We start from the raw sequence: 15042 nt of genomic DNA on the forward strand, positions 1-15042 counted from the left end.
GTCTATAGCCGTCTGCACTTCGCAGTTGAAAGCTGTCAAATGCGCTGCCAGTTATCAGGTATTTCCTTAATTTGTTTCAACTGTAGAAGCGTCTTATTAGCCGGTCGTTGTTAATTTTTGTCACCCGTGTTGCTACTTTTCAGTTAAGTAGCTCCTACACTGGCCTCACAAGGTCTGAGTGCACTCTCCTTGCCAACAGCACTCGGCAGACACTAACAGTGACCCACCCGAGTGCTGGCCGAGCCCGACAACGCTTAACTTCGGTGATCAGATGAGAATATGTGTTGCCACTGCGCCAAGGCCATTAGCAGTAGTAAAGAACAATTGTATTAAAACTTCATGCACGATGCATAATTTTTTCACGGATCAGCCTGTTTATGACCTCATATCTCTCGAACTGTCTCGCAGAATGACATATTCATGTGGATACACTCAGCGGCTTATATGGATACTCTCTGTAAAGTGTGTTACGAACAGACTTAGCAGAAAAGGTTTTTAAGCGTCATACGCAACGCGGCAGTTCTTCACGCATGTCAGTGCGTACGACATACTATCTCCTGCACTATGTGTGGTACCACGATATAATTTTGTAGGTGCATTTAGCAGTATTTGAGGATAACGTATGCAAAATGTATTGCGAATAGAGTTAGTAGCACGGATGTAATTAATTTAAACGTTATACATGATGCAGCAGTTTTTAACCTGTCTCATTGTTTATGACGTCATATCTCCTGAACAGACAGGTAGATGGTTCTTATCCCGATAGTGATTGTCACTAGACAGGATGGGATATGTATACTGAGGTTGACTGATATCGATTCAGTGGTTTAGGAGGAAATGTGGAATACACACGCACACGCAGATACATACATATCTCTTATTATTATTGCTATTATTATTAGTACTTATTACACACGTTACAGGCCTTTATCAGACCTCGTAAAGCATTTATGACTACTTGTTCTTACTGTTCTTCCAGTACTCTTCCATTCGTTCGCTAAAGGCCATCATCCTTTCTTAGGTCCACTTAGTCTTTGGGCTTTAGGTGCTGTCTTCTCTGACAATTTGCGGCTATGGACACTTTTGTCTGTGATGTCCACTGAATCTACCTGTGTTTTTTCCAGACCTAATTTGATTTGTGCCATCCGAGGTGTTGTGGTTTTGAGCCTCTGTATGTATCTGAGAATTCTGTTGGTGGGTCTGGTCTGTGGGAGTCTGCAGATGTGGCCGTATAATTTTAGTCCCCTTTTCCTGATGTCCGCTGCGAGGTTGGACAACTTCTCTGTGGCATCTGTGGACGGAATCCTGTATCCTTCGTCTGTGAGTTTTGGCCCAATTATTTTCCTGATAATTCATCTTATCTCTGTGAGGATCTTCTCTAGGTCGCCATTGGTGTGTGGCATTTGTGTCTCGCAGGCGTATAGCACCACAAGTTTGATTAAAGCATTCTAGTGACTAAAGTTAATGGCGGTGAACAAAGTAGAGTTGTTATACCCTGCGGCTTGTCTAACGCCCTCCTCATCCTCAGCTACCCGGCGTTGTGGGATCGTTGGCGCTTGAAATGCGCCTCTCCGTTGACCCTGCCATACTTTGTGCTTAAATTCAGTATGCTGGATTTCGTGCAGAAGAACTTCATTGGAGGCCGCATTAATCGGTAGTAGCAACGCCGTATGGCAGGGACAGAGACGTGCAAATCGCACCGGCCAAGTCAGCTACAGGTCGTGAGCGAAGTCAGATTAGGATAGCCTTCAGCTCGCTAGGCTCGCAGCCTCTATTTCGTGCATATATTACGCACGTAATATCAGAATTGTGTTGTCATGCTTGTTGTATAACTTTTGTTAATGAGTCATTTGTATTCAAGAAAGATAGTTGTTATTAGTTATGTTCCTGGAGTGCAGTAGCAGGACTAAGTTAAGTAAAAGTTATTTACTTAAATATTCCAGTACTAGTTATTATAGAATGTTTCAGATTCCTTCAATCACCCCTCTCCGGCTTGCCCCTATCATCCATCCTACTACAAACCCCAGCCGGCCGTTGTGGCCTGTGGTCGAGCGGTTCTAGGCACTTCTGTCCGGAACCGCGCGACTGCTACGGTCGCAGGTTCCAATCCTGCGTCGGGCATGACCACTGACCGGAGCAATTGGCTTGCCCCTATCATCCATCCTACTGCAAACCCCAGCCGGCCGTTGTGGCCTTGGCCGAGCGGTTCTAGGCACTTCTGTCCGGAACCGCGCGACTGCTACGGTCGCAGGTTCCAATCCTGCGTCGGGCATGACCACTAACCGGAGCAATTGGAGGAATAGTCCTTGTATCAGGATTAGCAAAATGTGTGATGTCCTTAGGTTAGTTAGGTTTAAGTAGTTCTAAGTTCTAGGGGACTGATGACCATCAGGTGTTAAGTTCCATTGTGCTCAGAGCCATTTGAACCATTGGCAAATCCCAGGGGTACCGATCGAAAAGCATCCTGCATTTGTGTGAGGTCATGACATGCTGCCATCGACATTCACGTCAAAGATCTGTAGCCCTACTTTTTCTGCGCACTCCTTGAGCACTTCGACCTGCCTGATTGCTGTGGTTTCTTTGTCTGCAAGTAGTGGCAGGTCATCCACGAAGGAGCAACAGCCAACTTCCAGTTCATCCTCTGGTCGTTCTAGTCGCACTGGCTTCCAGTATCTTTGCAGTTTCAGCTCTTTCTCCCATTCCTTAATGATTCTGTCGAACACTACGTTGAAGAGGAGTGGTAAGTGACCATCAACTTGACGGATGCCTGTCCTGATCTCAAAGGGTTCAGAAATTTCCACCATAAATTTCACTTTTGATGTGGTGTTTGTCAGTGTCTGTCTGATTAGTCGCAGTGTCCTGTCGTCCAATCCTTGTTCGTATAGGATGTTGAACAATGACTGGCGGTCAATGGAGTCATACACTTTCTTAAAGTCAACGAAATGCATATGACTGTCGTATTTCTGAGGGCTTTGATTTTCAGCCTTTTTTATGAAATGGATAAATCAGTGCGCATTTCCAGACATCAGGCAGCTTTTCTGATGTCCAGATGTCTGTGATAATCTGTGTCAGTTCTCTAAGTTAGTTTGGTCCGAGGTTTTTCAGTAGTCCGGCACCTATACCTTCAGCAGATGTTCTGTTGTTTTTGAGTCCAAGGATGTTTCTGTGGACCTCGACTTGTGTCGGGGGTAGTGAGTCTGTCTGCTTCTCTGTCGGTTCTTCCTCCAGGCATCTTTCAGTCGGTACTGAGCAATTCAGCAGTACTGAGAAATACTGTGCCAGCACCTTGCAGTTATCCACTTTTTCAGTATGTGTCGGTTCTTAATCCCTCATTCACACAGAACTGCGAACTGCTCAGAGTTGCTATCTACACACATAAAAAAAGTTTTGCATCACAGCAGTTCCCAGAACTCCAAGATAGATGTTGACTGTTGATATTGTATCACAGACACAGTCCCTTTGACTGTTCAGAGATGTCACTAAATGAGCCCAAGATTTAAACAGCCGTGCATGATCGGTGGCTATTAGACGGAGGGGGTCCCACAGCCGATCAGTTCCAGTCATTCCACCAGGAAGGAGGTAAACGGCTCGCGTTTTCTGTAGTTCAACGAAGCCTAGACAGCCAATACCGCGGTTCTATTACGTCCGCATTGTTACTTTATGCCAGGAAGGGTTCTCAACAAGGGAAGTGTCCAGGCGTCTTTGTTTGGACATGGAGGAGATACAGAGAGAGAGATACAGAGAGATAGGTACTGTCGAAGTCATGCCTCGCTCAGGCTGCCCAAGGGCTACTACTGCAGTAGATGACCGCCACCGACGGATTATGGCTCGGAGGTACCCCGATAGCAAGGCCACCATATTGAATAATACTTTTCGCGCAGCCACAGAAGATCGTGTTAGGACGCAAACTGTGCGCAATAGTCTGCATGACGCATACCTCACTCCCGACGTCCAGTGCGAGGTCCATCTTTGCAACCTCGGCACCATGCAGCATGGTACGTATGAGCCGAACAACATGCCGAATGGACTGCTGAGGATTGCCATCACGTTCTCTTCACCGATGACTGTCGAATATGCCTACAACAAGACAATCGTCGGGGACGTGTTTGGAGGCAACCCGGTCAAGCTGAAAGCCTTAGACACATTGTCCAGCGAGTGCAGCAAGTTGGAGATTGCCTGCTGTTTTGGGATGTCATTATGTGGGGCCGTCGTAAGCCGTTGGTCTTCATGGAATGCGCCGTAAAGGCTGCACAATACGTGAACGCAATCCTCCGACAGATAGTGCAACCGTATCGGCAACGTATTAGCGACGCATTCGTCTTCATGGACGACAATTCTCACCCTCATCGTGCACATCTTGTGAATGACTTCCTTCAGGATAACGACATCACTCGACTAAAGTGGCCAGGATGTTGTCCAGATATGAACCGAATCGAAAATGCCTGGGATAGACTGAAAAGGGTCCTTTATGGACGACGTCACCCACTGCGACGGTCTTTTACGTGCTGGCGTGCGATGCTCCAATTGCGACATATTATACGTTGTTGCTGCTGCAATGCAATTTCTTTTATAATTTTTGTTCACCTACTTCTTTAGAGCGGTAGATCTTCGCACGTAAACTCCTGATTGTAGCTACTCACGAGATCACAGAAAAGCAGTGTTGAGGAAACTGTAACCTCATAGCTACAAGCCAGAGGCCGCTATAAGTAAAATTTGCTGAAAATTGTCTATGTACTTTAAACAAATGATTCGGAAAGGGGATGTCACTCGTACTTTAAACATGAAGCTAAAATTTAAACCTTCAATAGATCTTTATTGCCGTTAAGCAAGATTATCAGCCCACATTTACGAAAATTAATAACGTTTCTGCTCACAGTTATCACCATACCTAAAACAGCCACAACTTTTACCTTCCCAAATTCCGAAACCAATTACTTGTAACACAGTCAATGATCGGCCAATTACTTCTGGACACGATATTCAGTGGTTGTCTTTAGTAAAAGTTTATGCTCGCCATGAAATAGTAAGAATATACTCAGTACCGCCACGCTATATAATTCAAAGTTCACTCGCGATTTTAGTCGGAACGAATTATCAAAACACTCTAATGTTTCCATAAACAGTTTCTGGTCACTACCAGATACCATTAGCACTGGACCATAACGCGGAAGTTATCCCAAGACTTCATCTTACACATAATGCGAAAAGTCACATCCAGCATAACCGCCTCCAATCAAAGCTAGCTCGCGACTTCCTCTCACTCTCCCACACTCAAAACTATATCTCCTCGCTAGGCGGTCAACCGTCTCGCTTCTCATTGGCTGTCAGCACTTACGACCAATGAGAACTCACTTTTAGGGCGCGGCTCGCGCCAAAATCTAGCAAGCACCAACCACTTCTCTAGGCTCATTGACGTCATCAAATTAAGTAACACAAAACTCTCTAATTAAATAAACAAAACGAAGTGAACTATAAGCTTTGCACCACATCTGGAAATTTATTATGTAGTCGCGAATGTTGTGGCTGTCTTAAACATAAGCATACATACTTGGACATCTGACATTCACTAGTAGGGGAACCACTAGTGCATTCGTTCCCACATTACAGAGTTGGAACACTTGCCAGTTCCTGTAGAGAATTACATGAATGATTATTAGTAATGCCGAATGTCTCACATACTCTCACGCACGCATTCTCATTCACACGCAGCCTAACACACAATACACATATTTACTTAGAATTCTTGACTGTTGGAAAATTACGTTTTCTTTTTTTGGAATTTTACTAACTTCCAAAATACAACTATTTTTGGTATCAGACTTTGACATATTGTTTGTTTTCACAACAGAAGGATGTACATCAAATATGACGTTCCTCAGGTTATTCCTTTATTAGTTATTAATATTTTTAGTTTCGTATTATGTAAGTGTCCTGCCAGCGCTACTCCACTGCTTTCACATGCGCAGCTGCAACAGATGGTCGTGACGTCAGGCTGCAGGACACAACTCGTCCGTTACTGACCGTATAATACTCTACCGGCTTACATTGCAGCCCACATACATTCTGAAGTAAAGCTTTTAATAGACAAATGGGCGATTCGCGCACTAGTTGCGACGACACACCACCAACTACTATGAAGGTTCTACGCCGAATCGCCATTGGGGTGAGAGACAATCTGGACCAACAGTGCATTGATGAATTTGTGGATAGTGTGCCACGACGAATACAGGCATGCATCAATGATGGAGAACGTGCTACTAATAGAGATACCGGTGTGTACAGCAATCTGGACCATCACCTCTGAAGGTCTCGCTGTTGGTGGTACAACATGCAATGTGTGGTTTTCATGAGCAATAAAAAGATCAGAAATGATGTTTATGTTGATCTCAATTCCAATTTTCTGTACAGGTTCCGGAAATCTCGGGAACGAGGTGACGCAAAACAATTTTTGATGTGTGTATTTCCAAGCCATGTGGTTCCAGCTACAGGCACGGGTAGGTGGATATCCGCAACGAATGTTTTGGCATTTGCCTTGTTGCTGGAGTAGAGTACCAGTGAGAACACTAAACTGACTATAAGGAATATAATTAATTCTTTATGGCTAAATGGGTTTTGACAATTGTGTCACTTTCCATAGTCGTATAAAACAAGAAGCAATACACAAAAATTTTTCAGTATTACGTAAACAATTAACTGGACTACATAAATGAAAACTGATTGTACGTTCAACCGACGGCCTTGCCAGTGTGTAATAGGACGCTAACTGCGTTCGCTGAATATATCGCTGATGTTTCACGCACCCTGGCCATCCTTGAAATTACGTCACCTGTTTACACGGCATTGACCGCATGCTGCCTCGTATGTGGCGAGGCTGCGTAGTTAATTAATAATTTTTAAAGAGTTTTAATAATTATTGGCAAAGTTTTTATAATGTAAAACACTCTTCTTTATTATTTCACATCTGATAAATTTTAATCACGCATCCAAATTAAATTGCATTACGTTTAACTGTTTAAGTACTTCCACTGCCTAGACCCACTCAAAGCTCTGGTGGGAGACGTGGGGAGACGCACGTTCCTACTACACACTGACGAGTACATCGGCTAAGGAGTTACATGTTGTCACTTTTAATTTATATTTTGTAGTTAAGTGTTTATGCAATGCTCACAAGTGTGTTTTTCTGTATTGTTTCTTGTTCCATAGGGCTATTGAGAATAACATAGCTGTCGACACCTATTTAGCTAATAAAATATGCATGTGACCATCGACAGACCCTCTGTAGATCACAACAAATAGATTCCTTGTGTCTGATGATCCAGCCTTGCGATTTCAAAACTGAAAGCATTTAAACTCGTCAACAGTACGCATAGCAAATGAACAAAGTATTAATGGGATATTTTTGCCCATGCAGTCCTGAGCAGCTAAAGTTACCACCATCTTTCAGCACTATCGAAGCTACAAACACAAAATTCTTGGTATGTAGCCCGAGACCACTTAGTGCGCCCTCAACAAGTCGTGTGGGAAGCGATTTTTAAATCTTCCTCAATTTGCTGCCTTCTGGCTGATTAAGTACCACGATTTTTTCCCGATGGGTTCAGATAGATAGCAAAGGATTCAGCAATCTGTTTACTGAAAATCCTGATTTTTGTCACTGAGTGGCCATCTTCAGCCCTTTGAGACAAACGAATAACGAGTTACAATAATGTAACATGCATCAGTGCTGCGCTGTAACTGTAAAGTGTGGTCTAAGTGTGACCTCAACCCTTGACGTGTATCGTCCAGTAGGCACTACGTGTATATGCAGGGTGAGTCACCTAACGTTACCGCTGGATATATTTCGTAAACCACATCAAATACTGACGAACCGATTCCACAGACCGAACGTGAAGAGAGGGGCTAGTGTAATTGGTTAATACAAACCATACAAAAATGCACGGAAGTATGTTTTTTAACACAAACCTACGTTTTTTTAAATAGAATCCCGTTAGTTTTGTTAGCACATCTGAACATATAAACAAATACGTAATCAGTACCGTTTGTTGCATTGTAAAATGTTAATTACATCCGGAGATATTGTAACCTAAAGTTGACGCTTGAGTACCACTCCTCCGCTGTTCGATCGTGTCTATCGGAGAGGACCGAATTACGTAGGGATCCAAAGGGAACGGTGATGGACCTTAGGTACAGAAGAGACTGGAACAACACATTACGTCCACATGCTAACACATTTTTTTTGGTCTTTTTCACTGACGCACATGCACTTTACCATGAGGGGTGAGCTACACGTACACACGTGGTTTCCGTTTTCAATTACGGAGTGGAATAGGGTGTGTCCCGACATGTGGTGGCCAGCATTTGCTGCACACAATTGCAATGTCTGGCGTAATGAATGTCGTACACGCCGCAGTACGTCTGGTGTAATGTCGCCGCAGGCTGCCACAATACGTTGTTTCATATCCTCTGGGGTCGTAGGCACATCACGGTACACATTCTCCTTTAACGTACCCCACAGAAAGAAGTCCAGAGGTGTAAGATCAGGAGAACGGGCTGGCCAATTTATGCGTTTCATAGGACGTGGAGGACGCATAAATTGGCCAGCCCGTTCTTCTGATCTTACACGTCTGGACTTCTTTCTGTGGGGTACGTTAAAGGAGAATGTGTACCGTGATGTGCCTACAACCCCAGAGGATATGAAACAACGTATTGTGGCAGCCTGCAGCGACATTACACCAGACGTACTGCGGCGTGTAAGACATTCATTACGCCAGAGATTGCAATTGTGTGCAGCAAATGCTGGCCACCACATTGAACATCTATTTGCCTGACATGTCGGGACACACTCTATTCCACTCCGTAATTGATAACGGAAACCACGTGTGTACGTGTACCTCACCCCTCCTGTGCGTCAGTGAAAAAGACCAATAAAAAGGTGTTAGCATGTGGACGTAATGTGCTGTTCCAGTCTCTTCTGTACCTAAGGTCCATCACCGTTCCCTTTGGATCCCTACGTAATTCGGTGCTCTCCGATACACACGATCGAACAGCGGAGGAGTGGTACTCAAGCGTCAACTTTAGGTTACAATATCTCCGGATGAAATTAACATTTTACAATGGAACAAACGGTACTGATAACGTATTTGTTTATATGTTCAGATGTGCGAACAAAACTAACGAAGTTCCATTTTAAAAAAAACGTAGGTTTGTGTTAAAAAACATACTTCCGTGCATTTTTGTATGGTTTGTATTAAACAATTACACTAGCCCCTCTCCTCACGTTCGGTCTGTGGAATCGGTTCGTCAGTATTTGATGTGGTTTACGAAATATATCCAGCGGTAACGTTAGGTGACTCACCCTGTATAAACTATTTTAATGTTTTAAGCTACATTTACTCGTATACATTTTATCACTGATTCACGTTTTAAACTTATACAGCTGTACATACAATAAGCCATGCATGTTAACTTATAGTAACTGGTTAATTATATGCCTTTTAGCCTGACTGTGGCCATACAGTGGCCGAAATCTGGATTTCAAATATTTACGACTAACTGCTATACAGTTTTCTACTTGAAGTAAATATAGTCGCTGGCACATCTGTTTCTACGTGGAATCAAACCTGATAGGTGATGATAGTCGAGTCTGCGTAAGTCGATCCCTGACACATGCCGCGGCTGAGCGCGGCAGCTTTATCGGGCCTATTTCAGCTAGTGACGTCAAGCAGTTTTCTAAGCGTCTCTATGGCAACGCCTCGGTGTTGTTACAGTGTTTTAGACGACTACTATTTGCGCCCGAAGCCGTTAGCGCTTCGTAGTTGAAATCTGGCAACAGCGCTGCGAGCTGTCAGGGATCACCTTACTCCCTGTCGACTATGCTTGACGTGTTCTATGATAATTAACAGGTATGAGCAAAGTAAATACCTATCCTCCCTACGCGGCACATCTAAACTCTGATAGGTAGAGTATACTATACTGTCGTAAATACGTAATGATTGCGTATAAAACGTGGACACAGCAATAGTTTATTGACTAAATGTAACCTGAGATGCCTCACCCTTTTTCTAAGATTTAACTTCATGCAGAAAGCTTCCAATCTGTACTAATTCACTTTTGGTAATACTTGAGAGCTAACTTTCGTCTTTTCACCCTACGGAAATAATTAGTACGACACAGAGAGACACCCACAGTCACATACACAAAATAATGAACAAAATGAAACGCATATACAGAAAAAAATGACAAACTATTATAGGTACTGCTGTAGTATCAACTGCTGTCAATTAAGGGTACTTTACTAAAAGTAGATGTGTCGACAAGTTTCTCGTTTTCCTGAATGATCATGCACAGAGTAAGTGAAGAGAATAACTTTGCAGACTTCTGTGAACAGATCAATGAAGTAAAAGTTGACATCTATCATATTGACCAGATCTTAATTATTGTATCGGTGAGTAACGCAGAGCGTTGTGAACCAAAACGGCAGTTAAATGACTTATAGGACAAATTAGTACTTGAATGCAAAGAATAATAATAACACTTCGGTAAGAAATCTCAATTTGAAGTCACTATCGGTTAGATGCAATCTACCGTTATGTTTCCCTACAGTCTCTGTGTTGAAAGTTTAAGTAAATAAATAACGCCTTCAGTCTTGTATATAAGACTTCGAAAAACACTTAGGTAAATTATAGTGCACTTAGGTAAATTATAGTGTGGAGTTGTCAAGAAAAGTGGTAGTATGACGTTCATAAACTACGATGTTATCACATTACTGCTACTTTATATCTTCTGCAAAGTTCTCTGAGACCGACATAAATTTAATATTATGTTCGTAATCATGTTAAGCATTATTGGTATTGTTCTTTATATGTAGCGCACTATAATATGATGTTCAGCTGGGGGTTTGTTTTGTACGACAAAGTAACACAAATGACGGAGGATTTTTGAACACTGAATCACATGTGTAGCCTACCTCGTGATGATTGTAGCGTGATTCTATGCAGACGGCACTCTACTCTTCTTGAATATCGCCAAAGAGGAGAAATTAAATACTGAGGCTGTCCCGGTCCATTGTTTGCTAGAAAAACACATTATAAATAAATGCTTTGAACTGCTACAAAAAGTTGCAGCATAGGATAAGTCTGGTTAATGTTTCGAACACAGATCTTCACCTCTAATGACGAGGACTGTTCAACTGTGCTTTTGGACAGCAAATCGTCAGTTAATTAATCTCCTCAGAATTAATCGCCAAGATGACTTGCCTCTCACATAGTTTAAAGCTCAGTTGTGAAAAAAGCAAAGCACACTTCGGTGTACGGAACTCGATCATTCGAATTCCGCTCGTAAGCAATGAAGTTCGCAGTCTCTAGTTCGTCTTAAAAACCAGGGAAATTAGTTTGGTTGAAAGCTTGGAATATGTCACGAAATAAGAGCGCCATCATAATCTGATTGCTGTTAATTGTAGAAGTTCTACATATTTTCAGTGTCTTTTCTCACTTTCATCGTCTTCAGCGATGATCTTCCATCTTGAATCTCTCCTTTTTCTGTCGATGTCTTGTAAACTTGTACTTCTTCGTCTGGGTCGATCCAAAACAAAATCTTCCTTTTGAGGTTACAGCAAATTGCAGCAACAATTGTGCAACAGCCTTCTAGAATATTCGAAGTTCGATTCACGTGTTCTCACAACGATGGCATTCCCCGTCTCAAAATTTCTACCTCGGTTTTCTCTCAAATCTTTTCTTCTTTCAACACTATTAAGCAACAGTTTCCTACCGCGCTCGCAACAGATCGAAGTAATATTTCCACTGATTCGCTTTCAACTGTTATTCCTCACATCTATACATTACCATCTTCCAAACTTCACCTTCCGAGCCGGCCGCTGTGGCCGACCGGTTCTAGGCTCTTCAGTCCGGAACCGCGATGCTGCTACGGTCGCAGTTTCGAATCCTGCCTTGGGCATAGATGTATGTGATGTCGTTAGGTTTAAGTAGTTCTAAGCCTAGGGGACTAATGAACTCAGATGCTAAGTCCCATAGTGCTTAGAGCCATTTTAACCGTTTTTGAATCACCTTCCGACCGAAACTATTCAGAAACATCTGTATTTACTAAATATAAATGCCTTCTCTATCAATAATTCAACTTATCACGACATCTTAACGCTGCTGGGTCACTTATTATCTGTCTCAGTTGTGACTTATCAATTGTCTCCCTCGCCATCGCTAAATTTTTTACATGGTATTAATTTACATAACGATTTGAATCCACGTATTCAAAACACAACATCACAAAAAGACTGAAAAAATTGAAACAAATAAAATGAAAAATACAACTACGGTTTTATAATGACTCCCACGGGATATCAAATTAGTGGGGAGGCTGTTACATAAACCTCAAAGCGGACTAAAACACAGTCGTTCTAATAACTGGTGGAGTGATCGTATGTGTTGTGTGTACAACGTATATACTGACTTACCTGAGTGATAGAGGAACATAATGGCACTGAATACACATCTGATTGGCATTAGACACTACTGAACCAATGGAAAATTAGATGCGGGTCGTAGTTGATATTGCGTCGGACGTAAAATTTGGTTAACAGGACATCTGAAATAGAGCATCCTGGAGTCAGATAATAAACCATAAGAAACAGCTTCAGTTTGAAATAGCTTTATTGGTTCGATCACGGCCAGTTTCGGGCGATAATAATCCCATCTTCAGATGAACATGAACAATGAGGGGCGTGGTCGCCGAACAATGGACACGAGGCTGCGGGTAGGTGACAGCTGCAGCTGTAGCCGAGATATGCATGCGTCCGGAATTGAATTTCGATCACAGTGTCATTTTGTGGATGTGGAGAAGAGAGAAGCTCTGCGTACAACATTGTGGACGACGTCGACCATGTGCTACATCCTAGCGTCAGCGTAATTAACTTGCCTTAAATACTCGAAGCTGTCCAGTCTCTGCAACTCGGCAGTGGTGTCGATGGGGAACTTACAGCAGCATTAGGTTACAGATTTTAGTCAGATTGTTTACCATAGACTTCGACAGCTTTCTCTGCATGCTTCAGGTGCTTTTCTCTCACACAGAGACAAAATCGTTCAAATTATACAGGGTGTCCCAGCTATCTTGTCCACCCAAAATATCTCTGGAACAACAACAGCTATTGGAAAACGACTTTCACCGGGATCAATGTGGGGCTGGGGCCCATGAATGTACATATTTGGAAACATTCTAAAACGAAAGCATATGTGTTTTTTAACACAAACTTATGTTTTTTTAAATGGACCTCCTATAGTTTTTCTTCAGCAATCCATAGCATGACAAAGCACATACACAATGGCGTTGATTGCATCGCAATATTCCCGTTACATCCAGAGATATTGAGACGCGAATTTGACGCTTGAAACACCCGACATGCGCTGCTAGCGCACGTCCTGAGGCTCAGGCGTGAACCCCATGCTGCCCGTAGTCGCGATGTGTTTGACAAGTAAGTGTCCCTCTTGATAAGTATGGACGTGTGATTACACATGTCAATCACATCGGGATTACGGGCAGCGTGGGGTTCACGCCTGAGCCTCAGGACGTGCGCTAGCAGCGCATGTCGGGTGTTTCTAGCGTCAACTTCGCGTCTCAATATCTCGGGATGTAATGGGAATATTGCGATGCAATCAACGCCATTGTGTATGTGCTTTGTCATGCTATGGATTATTGAAGAAAAGCTATAGGAGCTCCATTTACAAAATCATAAGTTTGTGTTAAAAAACACATAAGCTTTCGTTTTAGAATGTTTCCAAATATGTACATTCATGGACCCCAGCCCTACATTGATACCGGTGAAAGTCGTTTTCCAAAAGCTGTTATTGTTCCAGAGATATTTTGGGTGGACAAGATAGCTGGGACACCCTGTATATGGAACATGTTACCAACCAACTGCCCTAAAGGCGTGAGACGTGAAAGCTACCGAAATGAATTGACATCTTTGTGAAACATATGGAATGGTTATAAAATCGTGTAGAGCACTGAAAGATGCCCACACAAACATGTTTCATACTGGCGATCTGGAGCAGAAAGTAAGTAAAAATAAAAAAAAAGTGAAGACATACGCTACACGATGTTGTCATTATTCTGGGTGGTATCACTAACCTGGTGTCTTGCTGTAAGTCCGTCGCCGTACAGTAGTAGCGCTCAGTCGCCAGATTCCATGTAAGTGGTGATCCTGCTGAAGTGGAGTGTTTAGGGGTGACAGTTGTTAATTGTCAACAAGGTTTGTACAATACTGGTTTTAATACAGAAATTGCTTTGTCACACAGCATTTGCAATATGTCGGCTCTAGACTACGCCGTTATATTCGACCCTTTACACACATTAACACCGTTTTCTGACTTTACATAATCATAGACACTGCCCACGACACGTGGCGTTCTGATAACGAATAACTTCACTTTGTAGCTTGTTTAACTGCTGAAATGTGTATTCGCGGCGATTCTTTTAGAGCCGCCCCGGTTACTCGACCGTGCGTTTTGAGTGGCTCCTCACGACTAACTAGACCTGCCTTCCCGAATGACAAGAGAGACCACCCCACCTGTCTCCCTCTGCCAATAAGGACGCTCTTCTCGTTTCCTATATATACATAACTTTCAGCCAATGGTCGCTCAGATCGCTGTTGCTAGGAGGATCTGACGTCACGTTTGCAGACATTGTGACAGAAGTTTGTCTCGGAACACTGTCTCAGATTGTAAGATCCTACTTCCGAATAGTCGGATCTTGTGCCTACTAAGGTTGCACAACATTGCCTCCTATGATTTCATCACTAATACTCCTTGCTGACGCTTAATTTGGCCGTGCGGTTCTAGGCGCTGCAGTCTGGAACCGCGAGACCGCTACGGTCGCAGGTTCGAATCCTGCCTCGGCCATGGATGTGTGTGATGTCCTTAGGTTAGTTCGGTTTAACTAGTTCTAAGTTCTAGGGGACTAATGACCTCAGAAGTTGAGTCCCATAGTGCTCAGAGCCATTTGAACCATTTGACGCTTAATTGTCAAATGTACATGTAG

At 43.0% G+C, this 15042-nt stretch overlaps 1 protein-coding gene across 1 annotated transcript in view; it reads left to right on the forward strand.

The window, feature by feature from the left end:
- The window catches only part of LOC126417142 (protein artichoke), a 116485-nt gene that overhangs the window by 80091 nt on the left and 21352 nt on the right, over positions 1–15042 (forward strand). The gene's annotated exons all lie outside the window — the stretch shown is intronic.

Source organism: Schistocerca serialis, chromosome 8 (genome assembly GCF_023864345.2).
Source record: "Schistocerca serialis cubense isolate TAMUIC-IGC-003099 chromosome 8, iqSchSeri2.2, whole genome shotgun sequence".
Taxonomy (NCBI): Eukaryota; Metazoa; Arthropoda; class Insecta; order Orthoptera; family Acrididae; genus Schistocerca; species Schistocerca serialis.